The sequence below is a fragment of the Conger conger genome, chromosome 6, assembly GCF_963514075.1.
Source record: "Conger conger chromosome 6, fConCon1.1, whole genome shotgun sequence".
NCBI lineage: Eukaryota > Metazoa > Chordata > Actinopteri > Anguilliformes > Congridae > Conger > Conger conger.
The window spans coordinates 14,336,314-14,353,486 of NC_083765.1; the positions used below are offsets into that span (position 1 = coordinate 14,336,314).

General features: G+C 43.0%; 1 long non-coding RNA gene across 1 annotated transcript in view; it reads right to left on the reverse strand.

Annotated features, from left to right (window-relative positions):
- Window positions 1–17,173, reverse strand: part of LOC133130237 (uncharacterized) — a 29,830-nt gene that overhangs the window by 2,492 nt on the left and 10,165 nt on the right. The window lies entirely within an intron of this gene.

Genomic DNA, 17,173 nt, shown 5'->3' on the forward strand with positions numbered 1-17,173 from the left:
TTTATAAAGCTGTAAATGCTATTAGACTTTTTTTTTTTTTTTTTTTTTTACTGAATATATTTCACCTTAAAAAAATTTTTTAAATACAAAATTTTTTTTTCAGAAATAGTTATAGTGTACTGAATGGCCAGGTTCCATGTAAAACTTAATCCAGCTTTACATGAAGTGGAGATTCTGCCACTGAGCTGTATGGCGGCACGTTGGTAAACTAATAACCCTGATCTACACTTACCCCTCCGTCTGCCTCTGGTCCTGACGCTCCACCGTACACAGTTCACCGCATTTCATTCTCAGACCCGCTATTAAAGGCAGTATTTGCAGCAATGTGCTATTCCGCTCATCCTCTTTACTGAAATATATTTTCTTTGAAGAATCCAAAGTTGTTTGAGTTCGATAATTATCAATTTCCCTCAGAAAATCGTGCTGTAACTGCGGTGAATCTCTTTTTTTTGAGGATGTTGTTTGTTTGTGCAATGCATACAAATAATGTGAGTCACAGAGGGTCCATTTAAAGTGTGAATCTGGCTAAGAAGATTTCACTGAATTAAATTTGAAAACGTTAGTTCAACCAGCCACTCTGGCATCAGAAACTCGGCTGCACATTTCAGCCTCAGAAGAGGTGACATTCTTTGCCTAATGCACCCGATTTGAATAGCTTTTAAAGCATACATGTATAAAGGGCTGCAATTAGTGGAATTGCCACTGAGACCACAATCTTTTGTCTCACTATTTGATTTTCATCTCTTGGTAGCCTTTCCCGTTTCTATGGTTCCAAACCACAGGAGTGCCTCTCTGCAGAGCCTCCATTTAAAGCAATTAGTCTCATTTGTAGCGATGGAAATCTGAGCGGGAAAGCAGTTGGGGTCCTGCAGCATATGGAGATTTTGGTTAAAGAACGTCGAACACAACTCCGCTACTGAACCGAACCTGCTGCGTTTTTAAGTCTCTAAATCTTTTTTATGAAAGAACTTCACTGTGTTGAAAAGACAGACATTAATTACAGAGGAACAATTACTTCTTTCTGAACATTTCTTTCTAAATTATTCAGTAGACAATTGCACAGGTTTCTGTTTTTTAAATTCTGTTTGCTTTGCAGGCTATTATAAGTCCATTCAGACATGTCCATGCCTCAAGGTGAGAACCTTATGTTCAAAGTCAGTTACAATGTCATCTGTTGGGGGTTGTGTCAGAACTTGGCAGGCTAGGTTTGACAGAACAAATGCTTCATTCACACCTTTTTGGCACAATAATTACAATAAAAAAAACTACTCAGCGCTGTTTTGTGGTTGTGCATAGGTGTTCCCTGTGTGTTCAAGGAATTGAAGGCTCATTCACATAAGTGCAGCTGCCTCGGATTTCGCCATTAGTTGAATACACTTCCTGGTCACACATGTACATGTTAATGATCATTAGCATACCAAGCAGTGCTACCAACCATTATCACTAATTGCACCTATTCTCAGCAGGGCTGACACCTGCGGTTATGGGGCTTATAACTGTACTTTGCATGAACTTGACTCAATTAAGAGCTTCTATATGTGCCTATATGATCCGTCAATGAGCATATAAGAATCATTTTCTCCATATCAATGTGACAGTCCCTCATTTGTTTCTCCGTTTGTTGCAAATGCCACTATTCTCAAGGACTGTTTCTCATTCACCTCTGAAGATGAGGGAATAATTTCTGAGTTTTTCAGCAATTGGCTCTGCTTTTCTGGGGGGTTTTTTCTGACTGACATTTAGGAGCTCTTGTGAATAAGGCCAGTATGTGCCTTGAGCCTGCCAAGCACAACTGTGTTCAAGATCCAGATGTGGTTTCAGCCTTTCCGTGGGGGGTGGGGGGGGGCTTTATATACATAAAAATACCGTACAGCTGCAATTACTCTTGTGATAATAAAGTCGTTTGGTTTTACAGATGCATGTATTGGGTGTTCCTGCTACAAGGTGACTAAGGCTTATACGTGTGCCAAGGTTACAGGACCGTCAAAGAACAACTTCCAAATTATCGTAAACATTTAATGTTTCCCCATCCTCACCCACCTCAACCGTGGCATTTACAACAGCACAAGGACAACACGTGTAAAGCCACCTCTCTTTTTTTATATAATGGAGGCACACAAGTGCTTTTCAGCCCATTTCCTCAGGGTTAGGAAAGTGCTGCCTGGCTCTGGCTAGATACGCCATGAGCACTCACGCTGGCGGGAAGCAGACCAGCAACACAATTTGCTAACAAATAAATCAAGTGTTGCGATGTGCATTAATTAGAAATTCATTAAAAATTCAGACTCACCGGCAGGTGTGCAAATAAAGGATTAGCGAGACGGCAATTACGACACATAAGAGCACTTTTTAATTGCAGCTCCTGGATTGATTTACGGAGGCGGGCTGTTGGGCCCCGGTGCAGGGCGGGTGATTGCTCATTTTGTGTGAGAAAGAAATAAAAAGTGGAAGAGACCTCGCCACACTGGGGTACAGCTGCAGGCTCAGACCTGCTGCTCCACTCGCCTTTGTGTGCCCTCCCCCTGCACCAAAACACACACACACACACACACACACACACACACACACACAACCTGACAAATAAGCCCAGCATCAACAACTGCTCTTCTGGGCCCTGGAAGTCCTCACGGCCGAGCGGTACAGAGCGAGGATTCATGCGTTTCATTCTGTGGCTTAATGCTACGAGTTTCCCATGAACTCTGCCCAACTGAAAAACACTGCAGCGATGCTGAGTAAATATCCACATCCCGTCTCTCTTCCTGCAGCGGCTACAGATGATGAGCTGTTACAGGGCTTGTTCCCATTAGCTTCTAACTACTGACCAGTAACCCCTAGCTTCTAACTACTGACCAGTAACCCCTAGCTTCTACCTACTGAGCAGTAACTCTCCACCTGGTGGAGGCTGCAGTGACCTCACCGAGCGTCTGCCTCTCCTCTCCTCTCCTACCGAAGATGCCCTCTCGGTTTCCACTCTGACTAATTATCTTCGCCATGGCGACTGGATTCATTATGCGAATAAATTGTTCACGCTGAATAATTACAATTATTCTGTCAGTGCGGTTTAGACAGCCATAAATGTATCAGAACGGAGATGGAAAGTGTGTCTTGTTTGCTTAACGTGACTAATGCCTTCCCCTGGGTCAGCGGAGGGGAGAGGCACCGGCGCTGTGGGCAGGTGGGGTTTCGGGGGTTTGGGTCGAGGCGCGGAGCGGTGGAAAGGTCCGGGGCCTGGTTTGGCGCGTGAGCGCTGACATTGTGTCCCTCTGCACTGTGTCCTTTAAACCTCACTGGGGTGTGACTGCCAGATGAGGACCCGCTGGCAGCAGCCATGGCACCAGGCCTCCACTCATTAAAGCAGACTCAGGACTAATGGGTTAACCTGAACCCAGCCCCGCTGCATGGAGCTAAGGACTGCTGCTGGGGTTCAGCACTGCACCCAAGCGCTGGGTTTATTCTACCATTGTGTGTGTGTGTGTGTGTATGTGTGTGTGTGTGTGTGTGTGTGTATGTGTGTATGCGCATATATGTGTGTGTGTGTGTTTGTGTGTATGTACGCGCATATGTGTGTGTGTGCGCGTGTGTGTGTTTGTGTGTATGTACGCGCATATGTGTGTGTGTGCGCGTGTGTGTGTGTGTGTGTGTGCTCTATACCTGAATTAATCAAGATCCAGTTTATGTTTCACTTAAGCAGGAGGTGTATATTTTTGTAACGATTCACACAAATAATTATTTTTTAATTATCACTCTCAAGTATATTACTCTCTTTTAAAAACAGAAAACAGTGAACAGGGAACAGCAAGAAACAGCAATTCAGCCACAGTATAATTGTGAAATACAAAGAAATGTTTTTTACAATGTGCCATATACACAAAATTAGTTTGGGATTTTGACAGACAATATTGTTATTTTAATGATATAAAATTTGCAACTACAGAATGTATAAAATAACTTGATGATAAAATTGTTTCTGGGTTCTACAGAAATATATAAAAATAGAAGAAAATATTTTTCAAACAGGAATAGTGATTTAATTGGCAGTACTGTAATACATGAGAGGGTTAAGTAGCCGCAAGTAGTATAGCACATTTACAAACCAAACACACACACACACACACACACACACACACACACACTCTCTCTCTCTCTCTCTCTCTCTCTACAGAAATGTATTTCAAAGCTCAAATAACTAGGCAAAATTGTATAAACCAGCCCTAAAAGGGATTTGCTTAGTCTGTGATCTCATTCTTAAATTGAACCAATTTGCCTAGAAATTGGTTTTAAGTTCTATATGCAGAGCTTGTTATATTTCTAAACCCCCACCCCCCTCCTTCACCACACATACTTTCAAACAACCCCCCCATCATCATTGCAAATCATGTCTGACTTTGAAGTGCTAATTTTGAAGTTTAGCCAATTTTTATTTGCTGCTTTGAAATGTATCCTCCAATCCACTGCTGCAGCAATGGGGTGTACAGGCCTTTGCAGTGAGGGATAAGTGACCAAAATGAGAAACCCTGATTTTCATTTCCGCATTATACAACAGCCAAATAAGCTGTGCTCTGCACTTTGCCTGTGGTATTACGGACTCAAATTATTTATAAAAATACACTGTACTGAAATAGACTTCTCTTCTCGGGCATATAAAACTGCCTGCCTTGGGGTGGGGTTGGGGGGGTAGTTGCATTTGTGACAAGCCTGAGGCACGGTCAGGGTGATGCTACTGGGGCTATGGAACAAAAAAAGCAACGCTAATTTAATTACCATGTAACCGAAGAGAAGGCTCAGCCACTGGGAGCCCTTCAAGATGCTCTGCCACTTTTGCATGATACCAAATCTCTTATGGCGCCTTATGTCACTAACCGACAGAGTGCTCTCGGTGAAGGGCTTGCCATAGGGGTAAATGACATGGCTGGGGATGAGCTAGTAGACCACATCACTTCACATGACATGACTCGCTTGACAGACAACACATTTAAATTATCAGTTCGAAATCCAACAATCGAGCGCCACTGAATGATTTAATAGAGTGGCAAGCGAGAGGCAGCGTGCCGTAACCCCGCATGACGGTCCTTGTGCGCAGAAGGCCTCCAGACCGGCGAGCGCTACTCATTTGCGGACACAAAGATCCCCGTGTAATTCCTATCTGTTGGGAACATTTGTACTATTATGGCTGGAAAATGTCATTATTGTAATCAGCCGAGGGTTTGAGAGGCGTGTTGTGCGGAAACACATCTGAACAATGAAAATGGATCTTTATTATAGAGGAGTCTTGGATTCCACTTCATTTGCCACACTAATAGATGCCGGGTCGACCTCAATCAAAAAAAAAAGAAGCTTTTTTTTCAGTCCGCTGTGGAGGAGGAAGCGTTTGTACATGAAAATAAGTTGATCAGATTGGCTCCGTCTGAATCCAGCCTGCTAATAACACAGCAGGCAAGGAGCCCAGGAAGAAAAGGGCTTTAAAATTAGGCTCTCTTCGTCACCTCCCCCAGCCTTACAACCCCAAAAGCTCTATGCACCTTTCTCTCTTTTCTCTCTCCTTCTTTCCCTCCCTCTCCCATTTGCTTTTCCCTCTCCTGCATTCCTTCTATCTCTTATTATCTTATTCACTCTCTCTTTTTCCATCTCTTATGATGTCTTATTCCCTCACTCGCTCTCATTCCCTCTCATTCTCCCTCTCCCTCCCTCTTTCCCCCCCTCTCTTTCTATTTTGCCTCATCCCTGGACTTGGCAATAAATTGCTTCGGTAATCAGCTTTTTGAAAAGCTTATTTACAGCTTGTTCTCTGTTTATTGTGATTCTCAAAATGCAATATAAAATTGGATTTCATTAGATGTGCAATTTTCTCGTAAGGGGGGGGGGGTTGGGTGGGAAAGAGATGTACTTGGTGTATAGTATATTTTGTAGCTGCTTGAGTTCCTCCTTACATTAATGCAGTGGCCCCTCCCCCACACACACAGGTTTATCTTCAATACTACTAGAACCCGGAGGGGGATAGGTCTGAAGGTAGTTTTTTGAGAGAAGGTCGAAAAGAGATGTGGATATCGAAACATCAAAGGGCTTCAAGAGTGTAGCCAAGCGTCGAAGAGTCTGTCTGAATGCTTGCACCGTGTACCATACAGTAGCGCGCTTGTTGCCACACCACTGCCAGAGCTGGAGTTCTGCGCTAACGCGTAAACGGTGTACTCAATCATATTTGAGTCATCCCGGCTACACCACGTCTGAAGTGGCGTTCATTGTGGAGTTGTGTCTAACCTCCAGAGTCCTCCGCATGCTGATGCTTTAGTCAATAAGCGCCTCTCAGCAGGAGCAGACCCGGCCTCTCCTGAGAGCGCTTCCGTAATGCAAGGGCTTCAATACAAAGAAGACGCACCAGCTACTGCACAATAAAAATCCATCACTTTCCTCCCAATACAGCACACTTAACAGTAAATCAATTAATGTGTTAATTGATCGAAAAGTTCAATGTCACTTACAGCATTTGAAAGATGAAATATCTTAATGGCACAACCAATTATGGAGAGAGATGAGACAGGGCAGCTCGAATGATTTCAGTGCCATTTTTTGACAGCCAGTATAAAGGTTCCGATTTTCATGACACTGAATCGGCAAGTTGTTTGATTAAAGACAAGCTCCAGAATAATCTCTTATTGAACTGCTAAAATAAATAATCTAAACAATCTAAAGCCTGTGACAACAAGAGAATGTAAAGAAAAATAAAGTTTACCGTGTAATGTGCAATAGACTTAGTCGACACTCTCTAGAACAGTGCCACCTGCAGGCCAGTGGGCAGTTGACAGAGAGCAGGGACAGTCCCTTCAGTGAGGTGCCTTGCCAGGTGAAACAGTCGGCCATATTGCTGCTCTCGTGTGTGTGTGTGTGTGTGTACTGGCCAACCTTGGCCTAAAAGCCTTAAACTGCAGCAGCCTCTTTATGGCAAACACCAATTAGGAATAAAATCTGAAGGGAAAATAAACATGTCTCTGACATCGTCTGGATAAAGACACATTTTACTAGGACTTTTTTTGCCAATGACGGATAGTACTGGGCATCAGGGGAGAGTGGGGGTGGGGGGGAAGGGCAGTCCCTGGTCACATCGCTGTGTAGCTTTACTACACATCCACCCCCTCTGTGGTTTGGCCGTTACGCCTGCATTCATTATTCCCCTCTTATTTATAATCTTTTAAACAGGCCCCATGCAGCGTTCCTGGAAATTTAATTACATTTTACAAGGTGACAATACTTTCCAAAGATGTTTTGATCACCCCCTGGCTCCATATGGTGCTGAACCGCACCAAGACGTCGGATGTTATTCTTACAGGAATAGAGGAGGATGATGAGGTTACACAAAATAAACAAAATTAGCCATTGAGGGAGGATCTAAACTGTTTGAGCGGCTAAACTGAGAAGTCCCAGGTTGACATCAAGATGATTGTTCAAGGACAGTTTAACCAAGGAAGCTTCTGGGTGATGGAGCGTAAGGAAGGACCCAAGGCCGAGCATGAAAAAAGCTACACTCACAACAATAACAAGCAAAAGGGATGTCTGCAGTCTGCCTCAGCACTGAAAACGTGTCGCACAAGCTTACTCACATCGCCCTAAAAAGGGAGGAGCGCAAGGCCACCTTAGCTCCGAGTGGTCAACACAGAGCGGGAGAGCTGCAGTCCTCAAAGAGCGCAGACTGTGCAGTGCGCTCTTATTACCAAACTGTTGATGAGCACTCTGCCTTGGTGTCTTTGCTATCAGTGAAATTAAAGGGTAATTATAAAGTCATTTGAATTCAAAGCAGAAGCCCCTTTCATTTTTTTAATAGACACATATGCGCAATATGCATATCTGTGCCGCTGCGTTTGATGCCCCTCTGCCACCCAATTAAGAGCTTTAAATGAATTCCAAAACCTATCCTCGTAATTAGCATTGGCGGAGGGAGTCAGGAAATCTCTGCCCAGGCACACGGCTAAAATTCAGCGCTTACCACATTTTCTAATCTCACGGCCCACTAAAATCATCACCTTGTGGCTAAGGTCACCCCACCTCTATGAAACGGTTCAATTTTGACACATTAATACAACACCAGGCTGCAATGGAGTAGCTACTTGTGGGTTTGCATTTTAAAAAAAATACACCTATTTGGTTCAAAATATATAATATGATTGCAGTATTGCGAGAGATGTATGAACTGGAAATTGCTTATGGGGGCTGTTGGGGAACTCATCCAGTTAAGGCGCTGTTACCGTTTCAGTGCGTGGGATGGGCCCCGCAGTCCAGGATCGAATCCCCACAGCGCCTGACAGAGCTGAGTGCGGCCGGTAGTCACACAGGGGGGACGGTAATTGCCGGCAGTGTTGCCCAGGGTCAGGGACAGTTCATTAGGCAGCGTTCTGCTGAGGACCCCAGTTTGGGAAGCCCTGGCTTAAATCACATCCTCCATAAACCCCACGGTAAAGAAAATACACAATTATCCAGCCACCCAGCAATGACATGCTTTTCACCAGCAGGTGTGGGATGACTCATATATGATTAATTAATTGAGGCAGCCAACCATCTGTGTTTTAACAGATTAATAAGCACACAAAGAGGAGCCTGCCTTTTGATGTGAACCTTTGGGGAGTGCGTGTGCTCTCTGTTTTGCTACCTTGATTAAGAGCTACACTCTAGCCTTCCCCTTTTCAGTGTCTTTAATCTGCAGGTAAAGGACACACAAAGGCCCATCGGGTGCTCTATAATCCTACCCACCTCGAACAGTCAGGATTTTTCAATTTATTTATCTATTTTATTTTTTTATTTTGAGCCTGTGCTTCACACTGGACTGAGTGTTCGGTGGGGCACTGCACCTTAAAAACAGATAAAAATTGATTCCTGTAAACTCTCACCTGCAATCCATCGCTGAGTGTTTTTAAAGGTCAGGAGTTGTGATGAGTTCCATGGGCTCTGCCTCTCAGATAATGCCCTTTTGCTCCACCGTAGGATGCCGCTGTACAGAAATAATTGCATAATCTGTGGAACATTAAGTTCAGTAGTGCGGCTGACTGGTAATGCCCAGGAACTGGGGAGTGAAGAAGATGGTGTAAATACTAAATGCTAAACCAGATGGTCAGCTTTTCCTCTGCTTTTGTTGAATCTTACAGTGTCCTGATTTGCTGGCTTATTATGAATATTCATGAATATTCATTAAGATTACTTGAATACAGAGCATTCATTGCTAGGCAGCAACACAAACAGAATCAAATCCTCCTACTACCAACTGGAACCTTCTAGAAGAAGGAAGAGCAGAATATGGTAGGAATGCACAAGCTGACCATCTGGTCATGTAGAACATCTGTGGATGTAATGCTGAGTTTTTACACTTGGTCGACCCCTCAACCACTCCCCACCCACACTCAACCCCACCCACATCCACAACCAATGGGAATGGTCGGCCAAAAACAAGCTTGCAGTCCATCACCCTGGAATTCAGGCTACTAAGAGGCTCCGCTTATAATGGTGCTGGCTATTAGCTTATCTCTCACCTCCTTCTTCCTTTCCTTGCTCCTAGCTCCACCCATCAGGTGAGGCAGGAAAAGGAAGTGATAAAAAGGAGGGGAAGATGGAGAATCGAGGAAACGTGAATTAGGCAAATGGAATGTCCTTGCCCCTTCAAACGTCAGTTCAAAACCATACAGACAAGGCAGATGGGGAGAGGTGGATCCACAGGTCCATCATTTATACGTCACACATTCCGAAGAAAAACTTCCGCAAAGGATGCGCTCATGTTTTCTTGCTCAATAAATCTTTGGGAGCCTCCTACAGATTCAGGTTTCAATCTGCTGCTGCTATCAGCTGTTACAGCAGCTCCGGATTGGAATGAGCCTTTCGTCTGGGCTGTGTAATTATCTGACTGACCAGCTGACAGGGAGCAGAGCAGAATAGTGGTTAGGGGAACTGGGCTTGTAACCTAAAGGTTGGCGGTTTGATTCCCAAGTAGGGCACTGGCAGTGTACCCTTTAGCTCCTTAACCTGAACTGATTCAGTATGCAGTGGCATAAAAAGTAAAAATAGTTTTTTATGTCACTGGATAAAAGCACTTGCTAAATGCCAGGAATGTAAAATGGTAAATGGTTGGCATTTATATAGCGCCTTTATCCAAAGCGCTGTACAATTGATGTTTCTCATTCACTCATTCACACACACACTTACATACCAACGGCTGCCATGCAAGGCACCAATGCAATGATAAAGACAATCTACAGCTGTGGGATTCATATGTACACTCAGTGAGCACTTTATTAGGAACATTTTTACTTTATTACACCTACCTATTCATGTGATTATGGAAAAGCCAATTGTGTGGCAGCAGTGCAATGGAATGATTGTTGGTGGCAGACAGGATGGTTTCAGTATCTCAGAAACTCCTGATCTCCTTCGATTTTCATGCATACTAGTCTCTAGAGTTTGCAAAGGATGGTGCAAAAAACAGAAAATCCAATAAGTATCAGTTCTGCAGACAGAAACGCCTTGTTAATGAGAGACGTCAGAGGAGAAGGGCCAGACTGGTGAAAGCTTACAGGAAGGTGACAGTAACGTAAATAACCACACAATACAACAGTGGTATGCAGAAGAGCATCTCTAAACACACAACGCATCATAACTCTAATTGGATAGGTTACAGCAGTAGAAGTCGAATAAATACCTAATAAAGTGCTCACTGAGTGTACATACCAGAACTACACAAATTGACATCTTAATAAGAACAACTAATTTTCCTGTTCTGGCTCCATAACAATGCACAACTCACAGACTGACAGGACAGGGCATCGCATGCTGCCATTTTGTTCCTTGACAAGCCTGCCCCCCCCTCCCACCTGTATAAAAATGCAACTGAATCGGCACAGAAATTCATAGCATTGTAAGCATGACTTAAACCAGAACAGATGGGCTAACAATGTACAACACAGTTATTCAATCTTGAGAATGTGAGGCCTCCATTTCTCAGCTGAATTCCTGTTTTTCACATTTGACGCTGGGCCCTCCTTCACACACTGCTTCTCCACTTCCCCATGCATATTTTAAGATGTTTAAAAGGAAAATAGTGTATATTCACCAGACAGTGCTGGCGATGTGCATTGAAAGAAGCTATTAGGACCAGAACAAAGGGATGAATGTATTGTAATTGATTGTTACCAAAGATTACCCCAACTGAGAAACATCTAGTGGGTTTCAGAGCTGGTATTTGACAGCTAAAAGCATTGTGTAAAATAAAGCAAAACCTTTCACCATCATCACTTATCGCCAATTGGCTGCCCACAAAACAATTATCGTAGTTTGTTGCTTTGTCTCCAAACCTGACTAACAGCATTGTGACTTTCATTCCTTTCTTTGTGAGTGCGAGTACCACACAGCTCTCCACCCCATGACGCAAGCTCTCGGGCAATTACTGCTGAATCTATTGACACGTCTTCTGAGGGACTGCAACGTCAACGACAGACACATCTCACATTCCCCAAAGAGCAAAACAAGGACCCATCAAGCACAGAGCAGCTTGCTACATGAAAATTAAGCAATTAAAAATACCGTGTTATATTTAATTTGAAGACGAGCGTCTGTTTCTTAAGCTCTTGTTACTGAATGATTAGCTCTACATAATAAATGTGGTGATAATTAAAGTTGATTAAGCAAATACTTTTTTTTGCATCACAATAATAACACTTCTGAAAATCCATATAAGTCTATATATGTTTAAAGTTTAAAATAATTGAAGTGTATAAAAGCCAAGGAAAATAATCACACCATAATTTAAAAGTTAATATGAAAGACATGTAACCATGGGAGACAAGCATGCATGCAAGAAAAAAGTTTATTGCAGCAATATTTCTTGAAGTGCCAGGTGAGGCAGAATGAATGCTTCTTTAGAGTATTACCATAAAAACGAACTACAAGTCCTTATATTGCATCTTATTGTATGTTACTGTTCTTTGTTGTACTTAATTTTAGTTCACTGTAAGTGTGTTTGGATATCACTATCAAGTGCACTGCAGCTGTGTGGCACATTACACAGTACAGTCATCAGGCGCGCATCTGTAAGTGTTTCACAATTAAGCATTTCAAATTGACAGAACCATTGCGTTTCTATTAAATCATTATTATTTTCTTATTTATCTCCTCTTAAATACATGCTCATCTAGAAAATAGTGTCAGAATCACAATGTGCCAGCACTCTCAAAATAAATAAAAGACAAAGTACTATATGGAGTGCAGTTAACTTGACTTTAGTTGACTTGTCTTTCTGTCACCTAGTGGTAAAACTGGGTACTGCCATCACTTTAGGGGAGCCATTGAGTGAGTCAGTGAATGATCACTTCTAATGCTGCTACCTCCAGTCAGAGTGGTGGGGAAATCTGAGTGGCTTTGTTGGTTGATAAGAAAGTATTGTAAGCCCCTGGGTGCTGGTTTGAGGATGGAAAATGTATCTAAACGGGCGAAATTACAGAATGGTTGAAATCCCTATACTTGGCAGAAAAACAGACTCCAGCAAGCAGTTACAATATGGCTTGAGATATTGCTATTCCATCTACAGTATGGAGAAAATATATTAACCCAGTGGGCCACACACTGAAACTTTCCAACCTTTTGGTGACAGCTTTTATTAGCCTAATGCAGTTTGTGATGTATAGCATAATAACCTGGCTCATGACTGTGGGGCTTTTCTCTTAATATTGTGTGGCTGGTGTACCAGGCAAAATTATTGTAATGAGCCAAAATTTCCATACAACAGCAAAATGAGTTCATTACTCTAAGTTATATTGGTGAAGTAACCACGGGAAATGGATGCTTTTATTTGGAAGGAATTGGATTTTAGATATAAATAAAATAAAGTTAATAACTTGAAGATAGCATAATGAAATAATAATCACATTTCAGTTATCAAAAAAGTTATTGCCTTTACATCCCACCCCCCGCTTGTGAAAAGTAACTGCGCGTTATCGCGCAAGCTTTGTAATATTTCACATTTCACAACTAAACTGGGTGATTCAAATTCAGAGGAGCAGGGCCAAAATATGCGGTGACACAATGTAAAAAAATAAATTGCTGGTGCGTGGGTGTACCGCCGTTGTTTCAAATAATGTGCTACTTTTATTTAATTGTACTATTTTGTAGTCACCATATGGACTCCACCTGGATAAAGCTATAGGTTCTGCTCAACACAAAAGGCCATTCCTTAACATGCTTGTTGAGTGATTACCGCTGCATATCGCTAAGGGATGTATAGCGCAAAGCAGTGCATTGGAAAGTTGGCTTTGCAGAGTGCTGGAGACATTTAAAAATAGTTTAATTTGTAGGATGCGAGTTGAAAGCTCTCGAGACTAATTTTCCTGCGCTAAGATATTCACTATCATTTTAAACAATCTTCCCGTTTGCCACAGGGGAAAAGCGCCTGTGATTAACAACAAAAGACAGAAAGTCTTGTGTTCCGGGATGTATTGCCTTAGGTACTTCTTAAATACACTAAATATATCTTTCTGCAGGTTTACCGAAAAGCACTTCCGTGAAGACACGATTTACTGATCATCTCTGTTTTTGTGCCGTAGGCCTTTTATTCAGAAGAAAAGGGATGACTTTCCTCTGTATTTTCCAGAGGCAATTTTCTTCCACAATAAACCAGAGGTTAATTAAAACAGCTGAAAATACAATGCCAATAATGGGTTATAAGATCAATACTGTAGTGATAAAACGCATGCATGAATCCAAGCTCTAGCCCACATCCCAAACAATCAATTAAAATTCAACGCCGACAGTACTACATTCTGAAGAGGCTGATTAATGTGAATTAATAAAGTCCCATTCTGTTGAGTTTAACCATTAGTGCTAATGTAATAACGGAATTGCTCTAAGAATAATGCATTAACCCCTGCTTAAAAGAGCTGCCGGCTGCGAAAGGGACGCACAACAGGAAATATTCTTCATCCCACAATAATATAACGTTGTGTAACTACTTTTGTTTTGAATAAATTCTAAGGCGAATAAGCCTAAATGCACTGCATTAAAGTCAGTCGAAAATTATGGCGGGAGTATTTCAGAGCCATGCTGCTAAAAAGAAAACAACCCGAAGGTCACATTGTGTGGATTAGATAGAGCTGGGCTTTCCTTTTTAACATCCTAATGCTACTCTGCTAATGGCATTCTCTAACCTGTGAATAAATGTTCTGATTTTCAGGTAATGTCGATGCCTTCGCAGCAACCGACTGCAACTTTCTCCCTTTATTGCACTTAACCCAACTGTAAAACGGAGAATGGGATGAAATATACATTATGTAATGTATTTATCCAGTCAAGGTTACCTGCATAACCTTTTCTTTCTTGGTAATTTTACTCTTCGGTTCCCCACAGAAAAGTGTCACTCAATCAGCTGATTAGAGTATCTATCACCACCACCTTTCAGATCCTGTGACTCCTGCCAAATAACGCAGTGGACTGCGACCCAAATGATTGCTATTTTGAAATGTGATACTTCGGTGTACCTCCCCCTGCGCATTCAGTGAACTAATGTATAGTGGGTGGGTCTTTGGGGTTAGCCTGTTGATTAAAAACATACAAACAAATACAAAACATTGAGCACCAACACATTCTGCAGAAATACATTTTTGTTGTTTTGGACAGCAAAAGCAGCCTAGTTGAAAAAACCCCAAAATATTTTCCTCATTGCCAAGGCACGCATGGGATCCTGGCAGCTACAAAGATTCAATTATAAAAAGTGCAAAAAATAATTAGAAAAATAATAGCACTCCAAAAAAAAGTACCCCTCCAGAAATTGCGTTGAAACACTAAATCTGTTAATTAGCTCATTAATATTCAATTGGGGTCAGTGGACTTAATGGAACCTTTTTCATGGGCCAAAGAAATATTTAACACCAAGCTCTCCCTGTGCCTGTTCTTATTATCGACTATGTACAGGCGAGCCTTATCTAGCCACCAGATGGTAGAGAACAATACAACGCCATTATCATCTTTCTGCAGCCTGTGTGCCTTGTAACCGCTGTGTGTCTGAGACAGTGAAGTATAGATACTGAAGCATTTAGTGTAATTGATATGTGGTGTATATCGTATTGTTTGGGCCTGTTTGTTTGCACCGCTGGTATTCACAACGAAAATGGGTGCGGGGGTGCGGGGTGGGGGGGGTCGGAGTGTTGGGGTAAGATTGATTTTCACTGCCGCTGTCTTAGTTCTCCACAGGTCACAAATAACTCGTCAATGCAGGATTCGGACCAGTGTAAAATGCATCAAGGCGAAACTCCCGGGCACTCCAGAGAAGAGAGGGTTTTCATCTTTGTAACGGCAAGCCCACTTTCAGCCTTCCGCACAGAAGCCAATGTTTTATTCAACAATTGCCAGGGAGGACCGTAGTGCTGGTGAGAATATGGCAAGAAGTTTTTGTGGCATAGCGCGCACTAGCATTCCTGCAAAGGCCGAGAGCAAGCCCTTTTCCTCACAAAATGGAGAAGGCGGCTGTTCATCATCCGCCAAAAAAGATGTGCTGAATGAGACATTACATGCAATGATACCCAATTGCACACAGTGTGGGTACGTTTGAGAGAGGGTTTTAGAAAAAACGACGCATATTTGAGGTGTGGAAACACGCTCTTACCTCATTCTGAGAGCCGTCTCCAAAAATATTCCGGAAGCCATCGGTTGATGGGGCTCCGTGGTGCAGAGGCACTTCAACACCGCTTATCGTGTTTAATTTAAAGCGTATTACCCAGACCACATTGCATCTCACCAAACTGTTCCTCCCCGCTTGGTATTCTCAAGAGGTGACGCAAACATTTGTTTGTGGCGAGGCTGGCAGCAACTGAGGTGTTACAGTAAGAGCGTGGTGCAGCGCCAGCCTATATTTTCATGATTGCTCCCATGATGGCTACATCAAAGTTCTCCCGTACCGCTGCGTTCACGTATTTCATTAGACCGTCTTATATAACAATTTCTTTTTTTGATAGAATCGCTGCTTATTGAATGAAGAGGCCTTCTATGTTGGCGCACAGAAGGGGAAAGTCATTTCTATGATCTTATCGCCGGCTTCAAAGGTTCAATCATGAGATCCTCTGTCACGCCACCAGAAACTTAAAGCAGGAATCCAATCTTTGATTAAGCCTCTCCCAGTATCACAGAGGTTTCGTGAACTTGCAGGGACCCCTAGCTTCTCTCTCACTTATTAAGCCTTTCAAAGATTCAGATTACTACAAGCCATTTTCCCCGGTAGACAGCATCTCCTCATCAGAACATGCACTGTATGGATACAAAATTACTGACGCGTACAGAATTGGCAGGGGAGTGGAGAGGCTGAAGCCTATGGTATAATAATGTCATTAATGCAGACGTATAAATGAAAAGGCTGGCTGCCATTATAGAAGGACATTTCAAACCCCTAATACATAATAGCTCTTTTCAGCATCTCTTCAACAGAACAAGTGGAGCCCAGAATAAGCCACGTAAGCTTTCAGCCCAGATTGTGCTAAAGCAGGTAGACTGAGCCTGTTAACGAAACCTGCTGTACCAAGGGAAACCTTACGATTACGGCATCCAGGTGGCTCGGTCGGCTGGACCCAATAGCCTTGATATCACAGGTTCGAGCCAGGGTTACGTCATTAGGTGAGTAGGAGCCGGAGCCCACAGCAGCTGGGCACGGTTGGCTCTTCCTACATGGGGTCCGGCGGAGCAGGGTTACCATGACACCGGTCTGCAAGCCCACACAGGCTAGCGGTTGTCATTAGCCAAAGATACACCTGCTTGCGTTCTCCTGTAGAGCTGTGCAGCCTGCAGCGTCTGAAAGAGTCGCTGGCAGGTACATCAGAGAAGTGCTCCTGGTGCAGTGCCGCAGTGCTCCTGCCACGTCTGCAGCTGGCATGAGGAAACCCGTGCCCTTTCAAGATTCAAAATTTGGGAGAGAAAAGAAGTTTGTCTAAAAAAAACATGCGTCCACATGCAGCTGAGAAACACATCCTTGTGTGGCATAGTGAAGCACCCTATGGTCTGGATCAAATCCTGACAATAACAGCGGTGACCATGGTCCAGAATCCCACAGGACAGCAGATAATTGGTCATAGTGTCACCCAGGAGGTTTCAGTCAGCAGCGTATCCCCTGCCTTATTACTGAATAGTGGCTCCTCTATTGGTCGATTGCTTTCACCAGCTGTGCAGTCAT